We start from the raw sequence: 17,170 nt of genomic DNA on the forward strand, positions 1-17,170 counted from the left end.
AATAGCCACATGTGGCTAGAGGCTACTGTACTGGACAGGGTTGCTTGCCCAGGGTCACAATACTAGTAGGTGGCAAAAATGACATTTGAACCCAAGAAGTCTGGCATCAGAGCTCATATTCATAGCCACTACATCATACTGCCTCCTCTTGGATATTAGCTGAAAGGAGAGAGACCCTAAGAGGTTTTGCTTATTTGTTAGTTTAATAAAAGAGCCTGTTTTTATGCTAATGGAAATCAGAGAGTAGAAAGCGAACAAGTGATGATGTAGAACAGAGAGAATGCAAAGGGAGACATCTTGAACAGATGAGAGGGAATGAGATCCAGGACACACAGGAACAGTGAGTTTCGTTCTTGGTAACAAAGCGGGGGCAGAAACCGAACTGATGTGGTAGGTAGATATGGAGATAGGATCCTAAGACAGTCTCTGCTTGTTGCTCTGACTTCTCATTGAAGAGTGAGGTATGATTAGCAGCGGAGAGTGAAAAAAGGAGAGAAAAGAGTAGGAGGTTGAGGAGAGAGGGAAAGTCACGATAGAGGTCATTCTGGAGAATGGTAAGGGTAGTAGAATGCTCGACAGTGTTGAGCACCTATCTGAGATTTGTGGTCATGAATTTTAAGTGAAACCGTTCAGTATAGTTATTTGTTTGTCTCCAGCATTTTTAGCAGTTTGGGTACAGGCACAGAGAAAGCAATTATGTGGTAGAAGTATAAAAAAGGGAGAGAAGGTCAAGGGAGTTAAGGCTATTTGCAAGGAAGTGATTAAACATGGAACCCAAGGTGGGTAAGGAAGGAAATGAGGACATGAGAGTGAGTGACAGTGAAAATGTGGTGAAGTCTGTAATTCCAACCAAAACATGAATGAATGATTGTTTGTTTTGTTTCATTTTTATGGAACCTGACAGGCTGATTCTAAAATTAGTATGAAAGCACAAAGGGTCAAGAAGATCCAGGGTCAAGATTCGAGACTCGAAGAACCAGGTTGGCGGACTTGCCATAGCAGATATCAGGATTTATCTTAAAGATATAGTAATTAAAGCAATATGGTACTGATCACAGACGCCAATGCAGTATTGGTCACAGATAATTAACAGAATCAAGAACTCAGAAAGAGAGCAGTGAATAAGGCAGAGCTGTCATTGCACAGTGTTGAAAAGACATACAAAAAATAAGGCGGTAAAATAGGTTATCCATATTAAACAAATGAATATTGATCCTTAACTTATACCATACTTGTGGATAAATGACTTCAATATGGAAATCAAAACTACAAAACTTTCCAAAGAAAATAAAGAATATATTTATGATCTCAGGGTAAAGAAGAATTTCTTTAAAAAGAAACACAAAGCACAACCATAAAGGAAGGAATTGACAAATTTGAAATTTGAATACATTAAAATTAATAACTTCTGGGGGCTGGCCTGGTGGTGTAGTGATTAAGTTTGGTGCACTCTGCTTTGGTGGCCTGGTTTTGTGGGTTTGGTTCCTGGGTGCAGACCTACACTACTCATCAAGCCATGCTGTGGCAGTGACCCACATACAAAGTAGAGGAAGATGGGCACAGACATCAGCTCAGGGCAAGTCTCCCTCAAGCAAAAAGAGGAAGACTGGCAACAGGAGTTAGGTCAGGGCCAATCTTCCTCACCAAAAATAATAATAATAATAATTACTTCTGTTAAAACAACATGATAAAGAAAGTGAAAAGATAAGCCACAAATTGGAAAAAGGTATTTTCAACATACATCACCTGAAAGGATTATAATCCAGAATATATAAAGAACATCTACAAATCTATTGGAATCAACTCAATAAAGGAAAGTAAGCAAAAGACATTAACAGGCATTTCACAGAACAAGAAATATGAATGACCCAGAAACATAAAAAAGATACCCAAGTTCATTACTATTTATGGTAATCAGATAAATGCAAATTAAAACCACAATGAAATATCATTTTGTACCGTTAGATTGGCAACATTTTCAAAGTTTGACTGTATAAAGTGTTGATGAGGAGATGAAGCATCAAGAACTCATACACTGGTGGTGGAATGATCAAAGAATAAGTCACAGAAGACTGTATGACGTATAATTTCATTTATACTGTATGTCAATGCAAAAAAAGTCTCTGAATCCCCATGATGCAGGCTGGAAAACTACTCAGCTGCAAACCTGAGCCATTTCTTACAGTAAAGGAAGGATGATTCAGCTCAGAGCCAAGAACTATGGTGAATCATTCCCAAAGGGCAGGACTGGGCCCTTTTAAAGGAGGAGGTGACATGTGCTTCAGCTGGCTTTCAGAATTTGGCTCTGATTACTATGTGTGAACCCACCCCCTTTTGTACAGGAGTGTTAATTTATGGTATAGTTATCCTATGGTTATATATGGTGTATATATATAAAACTATATATGGTTATATATGGTAACTATATATATGGTATAGTTAACCTATAGTTATGGTATAGTCATCCTATCCCTGTATCACCATAGTATCTTGAGTGTGCACAGAGCAGATACACTTGTCTCTTTAGCTCAAGGTCTTCGCATTAACAGAAAATATACTCAAGGTATGGTACCCCAAAAAGTGTACCCATACCTGATTAAATGACAAGATTCTGGAATTTGACCCAACGCTGAAATAAAAGGCTTTGGGGATCTTGGGAGAGAATAAATGTAATTTTGCACATGGGAGGGATGTGAATTGTGGCAAGCGGCAGACAATGGAAGAAAGTCAAAGATGGCACCATCAAGTCAGCCCGGATAGTCTAATGGTTAAAGTTTGGTGCACTCCACTTTGGCAGCCCAGGTTTGGTTCCCAGGTGCAGAACCACACCTGTCTGTCAGTAGCCATGCTGTGGCAGCAGCTCACATAGAAGAACTAGAAGGACTTACAACTAAAATATACAACTATGCACTGGGGCTATGGGGAGAAGAGAGAAAAAAAGGAGGAAGATTGGCAACAGATGTTAGCTCAGAACGAATTTTTCCCAGCAAAAACACAAAGATGGCACCATCAATTCCTTCCCTACTTACACGTGCATGCTGTTCCTCAATCACAATGTGGAGTCTAATTCCCTCCTGTTGAATCTGGGCTGGTTTTAACGACTTGCCTTGGCCGATAGAACATAGTCAGGCATTGCATAAGGATAGGGATATATTCTGAGAAATACGTCATTAGACAATTTCGAGGTTGTGCAAACATCCGAGAGTGTACTTACACAAACCTAGATGGTATAGCCTACTACACACCTAGGCTATGTGGCACTGATCTCATGAGACCAGCGTTGTGTATGTGGTTCATCATTGACCGAAATGTCATCATGCAGCACACGACTGCACAGTGAAAATGAAGTTCCAGGACATCCACGGGTAGGTGATAAAAAGCCTTGCAGCTTCTGCCTCTGAACATGTGTTCTCACCACATTCCTCTTAGAGCTCTAAGCCACCACGTAAAAAGTTCAGGCTAGTGTTCTGAAGACGTGTGTGGAGGAGCAGAGGTGACCAGACATGTGGGTAACCATTCAGCCCAGTCAAGCCTTCAGGGCACTCCAGTCCCAGCCACCATCTGACTACAGCTGCATGAGAATCCCCAAGAGAGAACCACCCGGCTGAGCACAGTCAACTCTTAGAGCCAGGGAGAAAATAACAAATTGTTGTTTTAAGCCAGTACACTTTAGGATATTTGTTACACAGCAATAGATAACCAGACAACATGGTTTTGAGCCCTCTCTCCATTCACTTGACTCTGTTCTATACACACTCTAATTTTGTTTTCCTCTAAGTCAATGCTATTATAGAAATCTTTTTCTGTTTCTTTATAATCCTGGCTGCTTTCCAAAGAGGGCGTATCCCATTACTCTAGAGAGTGCCTTGTTTTGAGGAGTTCTGTCATGGATCTGGATATATACTTGGAGGTAGGAACTGGAAGTAGAAAGTAGGCTCAAGGTGCATTGTTCTGCTTTATAAAGGAATTTAAAATGCCTGGGGAAAATTGAGCCATGAGGAGAAACAAGAGCCAGGAATGCTGGATAAAATATCAGACAAAAGTGAGAAAGACTTCTCAGTGGTGGTACAGCACCAAAGAAACAACAAGACTGAGAAAAGTCTGAAGGAAGGATTAAGTGGTGAACTTAGGAGTATGCAATGGAAAACCTCTCCCCTGACTTAGGAAATCTGCAGTAAAATCTACATCACTCACTTTCCAGTGTGAGTGGATCCTCTAGTGAAATTTCAAGAGGTAATGCATCAGCATGCAAGCATGATGGAACTGAAGAACCACGGGGCAGCCAATATCTGGGTTACATTTTAGAAAAACGTTGACTAGAACAGGTATTCAGTCTGTAACCTGGCATTAATGACTTCCCCCATAAATAAAACTGATTCATTAATAAGCATTTGGGGATAAAGTTGTTCAATAATTTTGAGTCATTAAAGTTATTCCTATCCCACCTATTTCTCTCCATGCTATTTCAAAGAATAACACAGGATACAGTTAACCATCGTGAAATGCAGATGCTCTCTATATAAATGGCACTCCTCTTAACTGCCAGTTTAGCAACCTCGTAAAAAAAATCAATTAGGGGCCAGCTCGGTAGCGAGTGGTTAAGTTCGCACATTCTGCTTTGGTGGCCCGGGGTCCGCTGGTTAGGATCCCGGGTGCAGACCTACACACAGCTCATCAAGTGATGCTGTGGCAGGCGTCCCATGTATAAAGTAGATGAAGATGGGCATGGATCTTAGCTCAGGGCCAGTCTTCCCCAGCAAAAAGAGGAGGATTGGCGGCAGATGTTAGTTCAGGACTAATCTTCTTCTTCATCAAAAAGAAAGCGATTAGAGTCATCTGATATCATATGTTCTTAGAATCAGGCAGCTTCCCTATGTGCTCAAAAAAATCCATCTTTTCACTTAATCCTTCTACACTCTTGAGAGGAATTGACATTAAGTCCACCAGTAGCTGCTGTTTAGAAAGTATCCATTGCTGGGGCCGGCCCCGTGGCCAAGTGGTTAAGTTCGTGTGCTTCACTGCGGCGGCCCAAGGTTTCACTGGTTTGGATCCTGGGTGCGGACATGGCACCTCTCATCAGGCCACGTTGAGGTGGCGTCCCACATGCCACAACCAGAAGGACCTGCAACTAAGATATACAACTATGTACAGAGTGGGGTTTGGAGGGATAAAGCAGAAAAAAAAAAAAAGATTGGCAACAGTTGTTAGCTCAGGTGCCAATCCTTAAAAGAAAAAAAAAAGAAAGTATTCGTTGCTGCCTGAAACCTGGAGTAGTTACTAATCCAGCCAGAAAATTTCTGCAGAATCAGGGTGCTCCCGGACTTTCTCTGGTGACTCTGGTGCATCCCTGTGTTGGTACCATTGGTAACGTGCAGATTTGCGGCACGAGTTTGCACCTTAAAGGAGTTGCCTCCCTCCAACCTAGTGGCTGCCTCTAGGGATCCTAAATTCTATGTGAATAACGACAGATGCCCCTGGGAAACATCTAACGTGGACGTCTCCATTAGAGGTTCTGACACCTCCAGCGTCAAGGCTACCTATCTGCTAGGAGCTTAGCCTTGCCAGGCTTTAAGAAAATCCTAGTTGTCAATCAACAATTTTTGTCCGAGAACAGAGAGGTGAAAAGCTAAAACGACAAGGCCAGGGACTTTGTTAGGACAGTACAAATTCAAACGCACATTTGAGAAAGATGGGATGTTGACGAAAGCTGCTGACCTAAGAGAAAGGAATTTGACTCCGAAATAAAGCTGGAAAAGCGGAATTGGGATGAGTATATTTCTTAGAATGAGAATAGATGTCTGGACATGATGACAGACTTAGAAATTCAAATGAAGTGAATAAAGGAGTAAAAAAAACAAAAGCTGGCACTAGGGCTAGGAATGTGCCTGCACGTCCGGAACATCCTTCCTGAGAACACACAGACCCTGGTGATTCTTTCCCTTACATCTCTTATTACTTTCTGAAGATGAACTATTTCAAATAGTTTGGCTCTGTGAGTGGGAAGATGAATAGACAAGTTTTTCAGCTTTGACAAAAGTACAGAAACAGTGGGAAGTGAATCACCACGCTGAAAAATGAGGATATTCCCATATGTATAAAATAACGTGCTCGACAGGGGGTGCTCTGTGACCCTGGAATAGCTGAATTCGTTTCAAGGGCTGGCATGAAGCTTTATGAAGGAAGGTGTATCAGACGCCACACCTCACCTCTGCCCGCTGCCAGCTTCCCCAACTCCTCTCCTACCTATAGAGGAGGATGCATAGGTCTGATCATCTCTTTCCGACTCTCCCTTGCAGCAAATATGTGTGTGTGTGTGTGTGTGTGTGTGTGTGTGTGTGTGCGTGTGTGTGCTGTAAACTATGAACTGGAACATTCCTTAGTATCTAAGTTGTTGGACAAAGAACAAGAGAGAAAATGGATTCTTATTGTTCACTCAGTAAAGCATTCAACAAGCGCTCAAGCTCTTTATAAAACATTAACACGTGCCAGACACTATGGTAGATGATGGAGCTAGAATGATGAGCAAGACAAAGTCCCAGCCCCAAGGAACTCATAGTTTATCCCGTAAAACACTTGTGAATGTCAGCATAAGGCAAGAAGGGGTGTATGACAGAGTCCTGTGCTGGGACGGAGGAAGGAAAGCTTCACAAAGAGGGTGACAGCTAAGCTGCCTCTTAAGAAAGGAATTAAAGTTCACCAGGTGCATAAGGGAGGGTATGGCTTTTGCAAACGCCACGGTCAAGCCGAGTTGCCCGAGGAGGGAAATAATTTTCTGTTTTTGCTACTTACTGATTTTCACAGACCAGACCAATACATCACGGTAGGTCAGCACGGGTTCACGCATTTGTCCCGCATGACTGCCCCAGTTATTCCAATCTGAAGAAATCTGTCTTTGTCTCTTTCACCAAAGACAATGCTGTGGTTTGCCCTTCACATATTAAGACGACCTTTGGGATGGTTGTCATTAACCTCAGGTCCCTTTGCTTAGGCATGGTGCAAGTCACGACAGAAAAACCATTGGTGTCTAATAAAGAAGAAATGTAGAAATGTTCTATCTTTTGTTTTTCATTCCACTTGCTCTGAAAAATTCTATAACCAGCCTGGAGCTATGTGTAGACAACCATAATACATCCTACACAGAAAAGTTAGAATCCCAACTGATCAAAATGACATTTTCCTATAATGGAAAGAAAATGCCAACAGGCTAACTACCCAACAATTTGGTTTAGTAAATTATGGTGCATCAACATGACAGAAAATTACTCAGCCTCTAAACTGATAATTAAAATGATTATGTGTGGTATGTGGGAAAAGAAAACGCAAAATAACTTATATACATGATTGCAGGAAATGCTTATGAAATGTTACTTAGAAATAACATTAAAAAATTTAAAATAAGTAATTGCAGGAGGGAAATTTTGGCACGCTTTTCCTTTCAAATTTCCCTTTTATGCTATTGATGGGTCATCTTTTAATTTTTAAAAGGTGGATGTTTTTAAAGAGTGCTCCAAGTGTGGGATGACTAGTCGCTGAATTCAGTTAGACCACTGACTTCCTCATACTTCGTACTCTAATACGGTTAATACAGCCCAAGACCAGAAGAGCTGTTTCATGTTACTCTCACTGAGATGTAAAAACAACAAAAATATCTTATATGATGTGATCTAGAAAAATTTTAATATAGAACTTTTCCTTTAACTCCATTAAATTTTTCTTTGCTAGAATAGGGCCATTACTTCTAACTATCGGCATATTTTTGGCTACCAGAGAAAGAATAATGTAGTATATAAGATCATGGCCAGGGGCCGGCCTGGTGGCACAGCAGTTAAGTGTGCACCTTCTGCTTTGGCGGCCCGGGGTTCACCTGTTTGGATCCTGGGTGCGGACATGGCACTGCTTGACAAGCCATGCTGTGGTAGGCGTCCCACATATAAAGTAGAGGAAGATGGGCACAAATGTTAGCTCAGGGCCAGTCTTCCTCAGCAAAAAGAGGAGGATTGGCGGCAGATGTTAGCTCAGGGCTAATCTTCCTCAAAAAAAAAAGAGCATGGCCAGTCTTCCCCCTTCTGGTTGCGTTATCTTGGACAAGGTACTTAGCCTTTCTGTACTTCACTTTCCTGTCAGCAAAGTGAGATGATAATACTTGTGATAATATTCACAATTGAATATTGAATTATAATTGTGATAATAATTGATAGTGTTGTCATAAAGATCCAATGAGAGGATCCATGGGAAGTTTGGCCTAGGTGCTCAATCAATGGTAGCTACTTATTTTCCTTACTCTTGACTCCTGGTGGGATGCGACTCTTCCTGGCATCATTTATGCAGTTCTGTGCTACTCTCTAAACTGTCCTCTTGGCATATGCCTTTTTCATCTTTTATGCATATTCCTTTAAAATCCGAGTTTATCAGGCATCTCTCTCAAAATGATACCATCTTCTTTTCCTTGTTTTTTAACAGAATCGTTTGTGACTAAAAAGTCAGAATTATATTATGTAAAGAGTCCTGTCCTGCCTGAACCACATTTTCTTTGAAGAGTCTCATGTCACAGAATCCTGCCCATCTCTTGGATGAACTTTTCCAAACCTGTACCCTACATGCTGAAGTTCATACAGAATAATTCCAGCCCTCTTCCTCTCTGGCTATCCTTAACTGAGGTGAAACTATATCTTTTAAAATTTTTTTAATTAAAAAAATACACTTGATATACACAGGAGTATAAAAATAAAAAGTAAGCCGCTCCCCTCTTCTCCCATAGGCAAACATTATTATGTGTTTTGTGCATCTTCTGGAAATGCTCTATGTATTTTCAAGCACATTTATTTGTATACACATACGTGTGTATATATCCCATTTTTAACCCAAATTGGATCAGACCATACACATTGTCCTATAAGTTGCTTTTTACTTAGCAATATACCTTGGAGATTGTTTCATATCAGCACAAATAACACTCCCTTTTTTTTCATAGCTGTATCATTTTCCATCATATGGATGAATCCTAATTTTTTCACCTGTCCCATATTGATGTTCACATGGGATATTTCTATTCTCATGTTATTACACTTATGCTGTGATAAATGTCCTTAACCTCATATGTACATATTTGATATAGTATATACATAACTATAGTGAATAAATAATTTTGTGTTCTCTCTTTTCCACGTATCAGGCATTTTGTTTTAATAAGTTTTAGAAACTTATTTTCAGTTTTGCTATCATAGATAAAGCAAAATAAAGATCATCCTTAGTAATTCAGATGTCGTAAGAAATGTCATTTTGATTAATTGCAGCTCAAACCTTTGTGGTATAGGATATATTAAAGTTGTCTGAACAAAGCTTCAGGCAGATTACAGAATTCTGCAGAGCCAATAAAATAAGAAAAAAAATTTATAGAAACATTTCTTCTCCTTAGCAAACTATTCCTCTCAGTGACACGAGTCCCTATTTAGAGTTGTCAAGCAAAGAAACTTAAAGTCAATATCTCTGTTATAGAAAATGTGCAAGTAATCCTTGTTCATTTCCTGGAAATGTAAAAGCTGACTCAAAGAACACTTGCATTAATTGAAAAATACAGTCAAACGTGCTCCAAAGAGGTTGTACATGGTACCTGTCTCTTCAAGTTTCTCATTACTTGTCCATTACCGACAAATTTTGTCTCATGGTCAAAATTTGATCAAAAGCATCAAGTTTTCTATTTGCACCCTTAACATTCTGAGAGGTAAGTCAAGAATTGTCCTCTGCATTGCTTTTAGCCAAACAGGTCTTTGGGAAACGTGTAGTCCCATCAGTATCCATTTCACCAATATTCTATAAGTATTGACTGTGAGATCCTGGGTAGACATCAGCGGACAAGTGGAAGCCCTGGGAATTTAAAATAAGGGTGGCCCTGACTACGCAGTGTCATTAGTTCTTTCTTCTAAAGATGAATCACCTTCACCATTTGGATCTGACTTATTTAGTGTCTCCAAGCTGCGATGCTAGTTAATAAAAATGAAAAATGGATTTCCAGACTTGTTCCCAGCTCAGCCACTCTTCAATGGCTTAGGATACAGAAACGGAGCTTCTAGGGCAGAAAAGTAAAGGCTCCTTTGGCTCTTTCTGGACCACAGCGCCACATTCTGCAGCACTCCAGAGATGATTGCTGCTGCCAACTGAATTTATCACAAACCAAGGCAGTATTTTTCAGTGTAAAGAGTCTCACTTCTTCCTCTTTCAATGTATAGGGTCACCGCACTGAAGGAAAGACAGGCCCGGGTGTTTGCTGCGCTGCGTCCACCCCTTAGGCAGAACCCAGTGTGAGAGACTATATGATTCACTCACTAACTCAACAAAAACGTAGACGTACCCACTCTGCCAGACTCTGTTCCAGGTTCTCAGATAGTGACGTGAACAAAACAGAAAAACACTACTACCCTCCTGGAGCTTACGGTCTAGTGAAGTGGATTAAGATAATAAACAGGATAAGTAAAATAGAAAATATATTGGGCGATAAGAAGTGCTATAGAAAAAAAAAATCTTTCCTTTAAAAATTAAAGTGGAAAATCCAAACAAGATCGGTAGATTGTATCAATATCAATATCCTGGTTGTGATATTGTACTATAGTTTTGCAATATGTCACCATTAGGGGAAACTGGGTACAAAGTATATGGGATCTTTTGGTTTTATTTCTTACCATTGCATGCATCTCAATAAAAATTTCCATTAAAAATTTTAAATAGAAGGTCCACTTTTAAATAGGGTGATCAGATAAGGGCTTACTGAAAAGGTAATACAGAGTAATGATCTGAAGTTGGTGAAGGAGCAAGACATGGCAATGTAGGGACCAGAGGAACCAGACAGAGCTGGCCTGCAGGGTTCAAGAAACTGCTAGCAAGGAGGCGAGTTGTCCAAAAGCACTGAATGGAAGAGTAGAATGAGGGAACCGGTCATTTTATAGACTTTGGCTTTTACTCTGACAGAGAAGGAAAGCAATGGGATGGTTCTGGGAAGAGGAGCAGCACAATCTGGCTTGCGTATTATTAGCGTCATTCTGGCCACTGTGTTGATATTAGACAGTAGAAACCACTAAAAGAATTGCAGCGTCAGAAAGTGGACGCCATTCTGCTAAAACACGCAGATGCCACAGCAAAATGCCTCCACCCATGCCATTGACTTGTACCAGATTCTGAAATGGAACTCGTTGTTTCCGTGAGTTTTCTCAGATTCATAAGAAACATTCCGATAGAATTTTCCCCAGCTCAGAAAACTACAGAATGAATCAAAGTATCTGACCTCTGTGCATAAACTCCTTCCATGAAGCTTTGCTTAAATTTTTTAAACCGTCAATATTCAGATGCTATAGAAAGAGACTGGCTCCAAGAAGTTACAATGGGAAAATGTTCCTTTGAAGAACTAATATGTTTCTTCTATTCCCAGAAGCATTTTTTAATAATAATTTTTTGCTTTTCATGTTGTAACATTACCTCCTGAATCTGACAGGTGGAGAATCAAATACGGTCCTTAAGCATTTGATGGTATACTGTAAAATAAAGAAATAAAGAGAAGAGATAGTCTTTTCCTTTGAGACTGCTAACTTAAATTTTAAAAACAAAGTGGTAATTGATAATTTAGATGAAGACTCTGCAAGAGGTTGGTATCCACCCATAGTTGTTCTCCAAGACTGGTGGCGTCTTTCAACTATTGAAAACAAGGAATGTGAAAGGTGGCTTATACAGGATTCTAGCAACTAGAAATTTCTACCAACTGGTACCTCTATAAACCCAAAGTACAATGATAATTCATGTTTGTAGTGGTTCCTATGAAAACCAGCAATCCTGAAACACCTTCTAGTCACCTGAGGAAAATTGTGTTCAATACAGTGTTTTGAATATGTTATAATTTTGAAGACCCTTGGTTCTTAAATTGTGTGTGGCAGTTCTTAAACTGTTTGATGATAAGCTACTAACCAGAATATTTTATTACCCAGAATTACCTATTCTCCCCAATCCATGCTGGTTTACTATATAAAATTTCAAACATAGAATTTCTAGACTCAAGATGTAACATCTGGTCATTGAATATTTGCAACAAAAACTTCTTTAAACTGATCATTCCAGAGGCAATCATTGAATTTCTGGAAGGAATTTTAGAGATTATCCAATCTAACTCAACAACCCCACATACTGCATATGAGAAGGTTGATACCAAAAAAGGCTAAAACATGTAATTGGTCGTAGATACCCACACAGAGCAGATTTGCCAAACTGAGGAAAGAGATGGTAGAATTCAAATTTGCGGCTCCTCAAACCTGTAGGGCTGGGTCTCAGAGAAAGGGTGGTTGGGTGGAGAAGGAGCTCAGGCACTGAAGCAGGATCCCTTGAGTTTGGGGTCAATAATCAGCTGTGCGTGCACAGGATGCGACTCTACAAGGCTAGGCTGAGAAGAAACATCAAGGAAAGAACGACTCCTGAGAAAAGAATAACTTCCTGGAGCTGAACAAATGCTGGCGCTCACACAGGGCTGGGAGATTCTCTAGTTCTCAGCAGCCAGAGCTGAGGCCCCACGAGGGGACTGGTGCCCTTAGAAGAGGAAGAGACACCAGCACTTCCTCTCTCTGCCGTGTGAGGACACAGCGACAAGGCAGCCATCTGCAAGTCAGGAAGAGGGCCCTCACTAAGAACCGAACCTGCCCCAGCACCTTGACCTGGGACTTCTCGGGCTCCAGAACTGTGAGAAAGCAATGTCTATTGTTTAGGTCACCCAGTCTACGGTATTTTGTTATGGCAGCCTGAGCGGACTAAGATGCCTGTCTGCCCACGCCTTCTGTCTCCGCGACAGCCTCAGCCTCCTTGACCTCGAATTTAAATGCAGAGCTCTTCAAGGTTCAGCCCGAAACCCTTGCTGCCACTCACCATCTCACTCCAATCACGACAGCCTCCTTCCTGCCCCCCGGATTCACCAGGCCCCCTTCCATCCAACTCAGGGCCTTTGCACATGTTGTTCTCTCTGTCAGGAAAGTTCCTGCCTCTTCCTCATCAGCCTAAATACGTGGACCTCTTTCTCATCCTACTTTAGTCATCACTTCCTCAGGGATGCCGTCTACTTACCCGACGAGGTCAGACCCCCCATTATGTGCTTTCTTAATACTATGCTATTCCCATAAGTACTAAACACTGCAGCAATTTATGTCTTAAACATGTTTTATTTAGAGTCTGTCTTTTATACTAGACTATGAGTTCCTATAGGTAACACTGAAAACCCCGAGTAAATATTTATAAAGTGAAGGAAGGAGGGAATGCCCTCCCAAAATAATGATTTCATAAACTGTTTGCAACAAATTTTCCTAATGGTCAATAAGTATTGGTGAAAGAATTAATGAATCTCCCTATGCCCCACTGTTTTACATATAAAATAAGTGCCAACCCTACTTACCACAGAGGGGCTTTCAACATAAAAAAAAAATAATTAGGGGCTGGCCCCGTGGCCAAGTGGGTAAGTTCGCATCCTCCGCTTCAGTGGCCCAGGGTTTGGCCAGTTCAGATCCTGGGTGCGGACATGGCACCACTCATCAGGCCACGTTGAGGCAGCATCCCACATGCCACAACTAGAAGGACCTGCAACTAAGATATACAACTATGTATGGGGTGGGGTTTGGAGGGATAAAGCAGAAAAAAAAAATGATTGGCAACAGTTGTTAGCTCAGGTGTCAATCTTTAAAAAATAAATAAATAATTAAAGTGTTTGAGATTAAAATGTTAAGAAGCAAATGTATTAGTTTGGGTAGGCGAAATAAACTACTGAATCAAATAGATGCGAACACATAGCGGCTTGAATACAACAGAAACTTATTTCTCATTTATCTAATAGTTCACAACAGGTGCTAAGGTCAGCAGGCAGCTTTTCTCCATGCATTGATCCAGGAAAGTTCCTTCCATTCTGTGACTTCCCTATGGTCTTGTTTTCATCTACATTCAAGACAGTAGAAAAGAGAATGGAGGAAGAATTTCTATTCTCCAAAAAAACTCCAGTCCAGCAGTGGCACACATCATTTCTACTCATCAGGTAACAGCCTATGATGCCATGACTATGGAAGAAGGAAAGAATGAATTTTGCAGACAGCCAACGGTCTCCACTACTGTCACTCAAATTCAAGGTCTCTTACTGTTTTAGCTTTGCTGTGCTCTTGAACATGTGGCATTAAAAGTAGTAACAACGCTCGGGGCTAAAATTAGATCTGACTGAGTGGCAATAAAACCCCTCTGTTACCATTTCCTACAACGAGAGGCAATGTTATCCCAAGTGTGTTCCACAATAATTCGGTTGTAGAAGTTAAGTCTTTTCTCATTCTCCGTTCTCCAAAGTATAAAAATCGAAAGGAAACATGGAGGAAAACATACCTAGGGTAGTATTTATTGACAGGTAATTCACGTAATCTCTTCCAGTGACAGTTTAAAAGTTATTCAGGCTATGGGGCTGGCCCCGTGGCCGAGTGGTTAAGTTCGCGCGCTCCGCTGCAGGCGGCCCAGTGTTTCGTCGGTTCGAATCCTGGGCGCGGACATGGCACTGCTCGTCAGACCACGCTGAGGCAGCGTCCCACATGCCACAACTAGAGGAACCCACAACGAAGAATACACAACTATCTACCGGGGGGCTTTGGGGAGAAAAAGGAACAAATAAAATCTTTAAAAAAAAAAAAAAAAAAAGTTATTCAGGCTAAGACCTGGTTAATTCTTCCAACGTAGTCAGTTCTTAATTATTTATATGCTGGATATCATCTGTTTGCCCCTCGAGGTCTGTTCTCCACCCTTTTCTGTGCTTCAAGAGCCTGACTGTGTTCCTATGCTCTGATCCCCTGCTCGTACTTTTCTTTGGCTAAACCCCAAAGGAAGCCAGAGGGTAAGGGAGCCAGCTGCTCAGTCCACACTCTCTGGCTTCCCAATGGGTATAGCCAAACAAAAGCATCATCAGGGGACCAGAGTGAAGAAGGGGTCACTATGGACTAGGTACATCCTCAGCTCCTCTGAAGGCCACAGCTCCTATCAGGAGGTCCTCTCCATGCAGCTCTCCCTCCACAAGTGCTGGTAATCACTTCTTCCCTTGCCTCTTTGGAACCAGTGGTGGTGTCTCCTGTTGGCCAGCCCCAGGATACTGCAATAACTCTTTTGATTTCTCCAAATTCTACCCAGACATTGTAAATCATTCTTTACTAAAATCTCCTCAAATTACTCATCTGTTTCCTGCTTGGGACCAGGATTTCTCAAAGTGGTTCCCCCAAATCCTAACTCTGATGTTAAAATATACATTAGAAAAAAATTTCTTAATTCACCTATCAAAAAGATGTTGGAAACACTAGATAAAACAAAAAATAGGCTATTTATTTTTTTTAAATGCTTTTTTGCTTTTTCACTTTACTTCAAACTCTGAAAATTTTCTCCTTTTTTTTGAGGAAGATTAGCCCTGAGCTAACATCCACCGCCAATTCTCCTCTTTTTGCTGAGGAAGACTGGCTCTGAGCTAACATCCGTGCCCATCTTCCTCTACTTTATATGTGGGACGCCTACCACAGCATGACGTGCCAAGTGGTGCCATGTCTGCACCAGCAAACCCCAGGCCACCGAAGCAGAAAGTGCGAACTTAACTGCTGCACCACCGGGCCGGCCCCCGACTATTTATATTTTATATGGTGCATTTCCCAGACTTTTTTGATCACAGAACATCCCCCCTGTTTTAAGAGCATCAGGGGAAATTCGTGTTCCATACAATACACCTAGGAAGATTCCAATTTATACCAACAGAAATAAGAGAAGAAAGACACGTATAACTCTATACAATTTCTAAGAGTGCTCAAATTGTTTATATTTTGGCTTTAAAATATAGCCGATCAGTCACCTGACGATGGCATGGCACACACAGTGTTGTCCTCCCACAGACGTGCGCATACCCTCTGCACCTGGCCTGAGTCCACTGCTCAGACCCCAGGACCTCCCTCTCTGACTTCAAAGTCATCACACGGGTGCCTAGAGATGGCCCACCAAGGAAGTGTGTCATCAGAGACACGAAGTCTTGAACCACTGCGGCTTTCAAGAGCCCCGTCGGATCAGGGAAAAACAGGCTGTAGACACATTTTATCAGAGAGAAAGAGCATGGAAGCTACAGAATTGTTGGAATCATGTGATACCTTTACACAGAAATTACTAATTTTCAAAATTGAGGATTTCGGAAACACTGAACTTGGAAAAACCCTGAAAGATGACCTTTCTCACCTTCAAGACTACACTTGAGTCCCCAGATAAGCTATTTTTTAAAAAATTTAAACCTCCAAGCAGATCATACCACTTTTCCCTTCTTTGTTCTCTCTGTTTATATTCTTGAAAACACCTACAACCCTGAATAGTAACTGTTAGTTTAATCTTCTGTCTCTTGAAGCATAATGTGAGCTCTTCAAGGGAAGAAAAGAGCCTCACTGTTTTTAAGGCCTTAGCACTTGACCCAGTATGTGCTTCATAAACATTTTTGAGCAAATGGAAAAATATTGGCTGAACAAATAAATGTTTCCTGGTAACCTCTTTCACTATCAATCCCATCATGAAGTTTTTCTTAATACCAACTTGAATACCACCTTGTGATTAGAAAAATCCTTAAAAGATACCAGAGGCTACCCACTCTAGGCAGAAGCACCCTTAAAAAAATTTTTTTTCTTGGCTTTTGTTCATTGCATTTGTTTTTAATCTTCAGAGAAGAAAACTGTACAACCATTCTTGCAAATGTCTATCAATTTCACAAACCTTAGAGTTAAAAAATTCCTCCTCCTAGATACAGGGCAAATGTCTACATTGGCCGGGCAAGCAAAGGAAATGAGTAAAGCGTGGTATTTTGGGGTAAGGCTTAAACCAAAGGCCCAGCGTAATGTGCTGCCTTGGCATCTGGTGAAATTAGGAGGGCCTCGACTGGCCTAACCACAAGCCCCCCTCCCCGCTCTGCTCCCGTGGATAAGGTCCCCTAGCCAAACAACTGCTTTATCAAGGAGACCAGGTACAGCTCCTGCTGATCCTTGAGCAGCAAGTGTCAGTTTCCCGCCAGCCTGCAGAATCATTCAAACTCGCCAACCACATCTTCCCGTGGGAACCAGGGGTCGCCTCACCCTTTCGATACCCAACAGCCTTCCTCCCAAAGCCCCTGCTAGTTCAC

The 17,170-nt window shown here is 41.3% G+C and overlaps 1 long non-coding RNA gene across 3 annotated transcripts in view; it reads right to left on the minus strand.

Annotated features, from left to right (window-relative positions):
* LOC139044550 (uncharacterized) overlaps window positions 1-17,170 on the minus strand; it is a 106,376-nt gene that overhangs the window by 56,526 nt on the left and 32,680 nt on the right. The gene's annotated exons all lie outside the window — the stretch shown is intronic.

This window comes from Equus asinus, chromosome 2, assembly GCF_041296235.1.
Source record: "Equus asinus isolate D_3611 breed Donkey chromosome 2, EquAss-T2T_v2, whole genome shotgun sequence".
Taxonomy (NCBI): domain Eukaryota; kingdom Metazoa; phylum Chordata; class Mammalia; order Perissodactyla; family Equidae; genus Equus; species Equus asinus.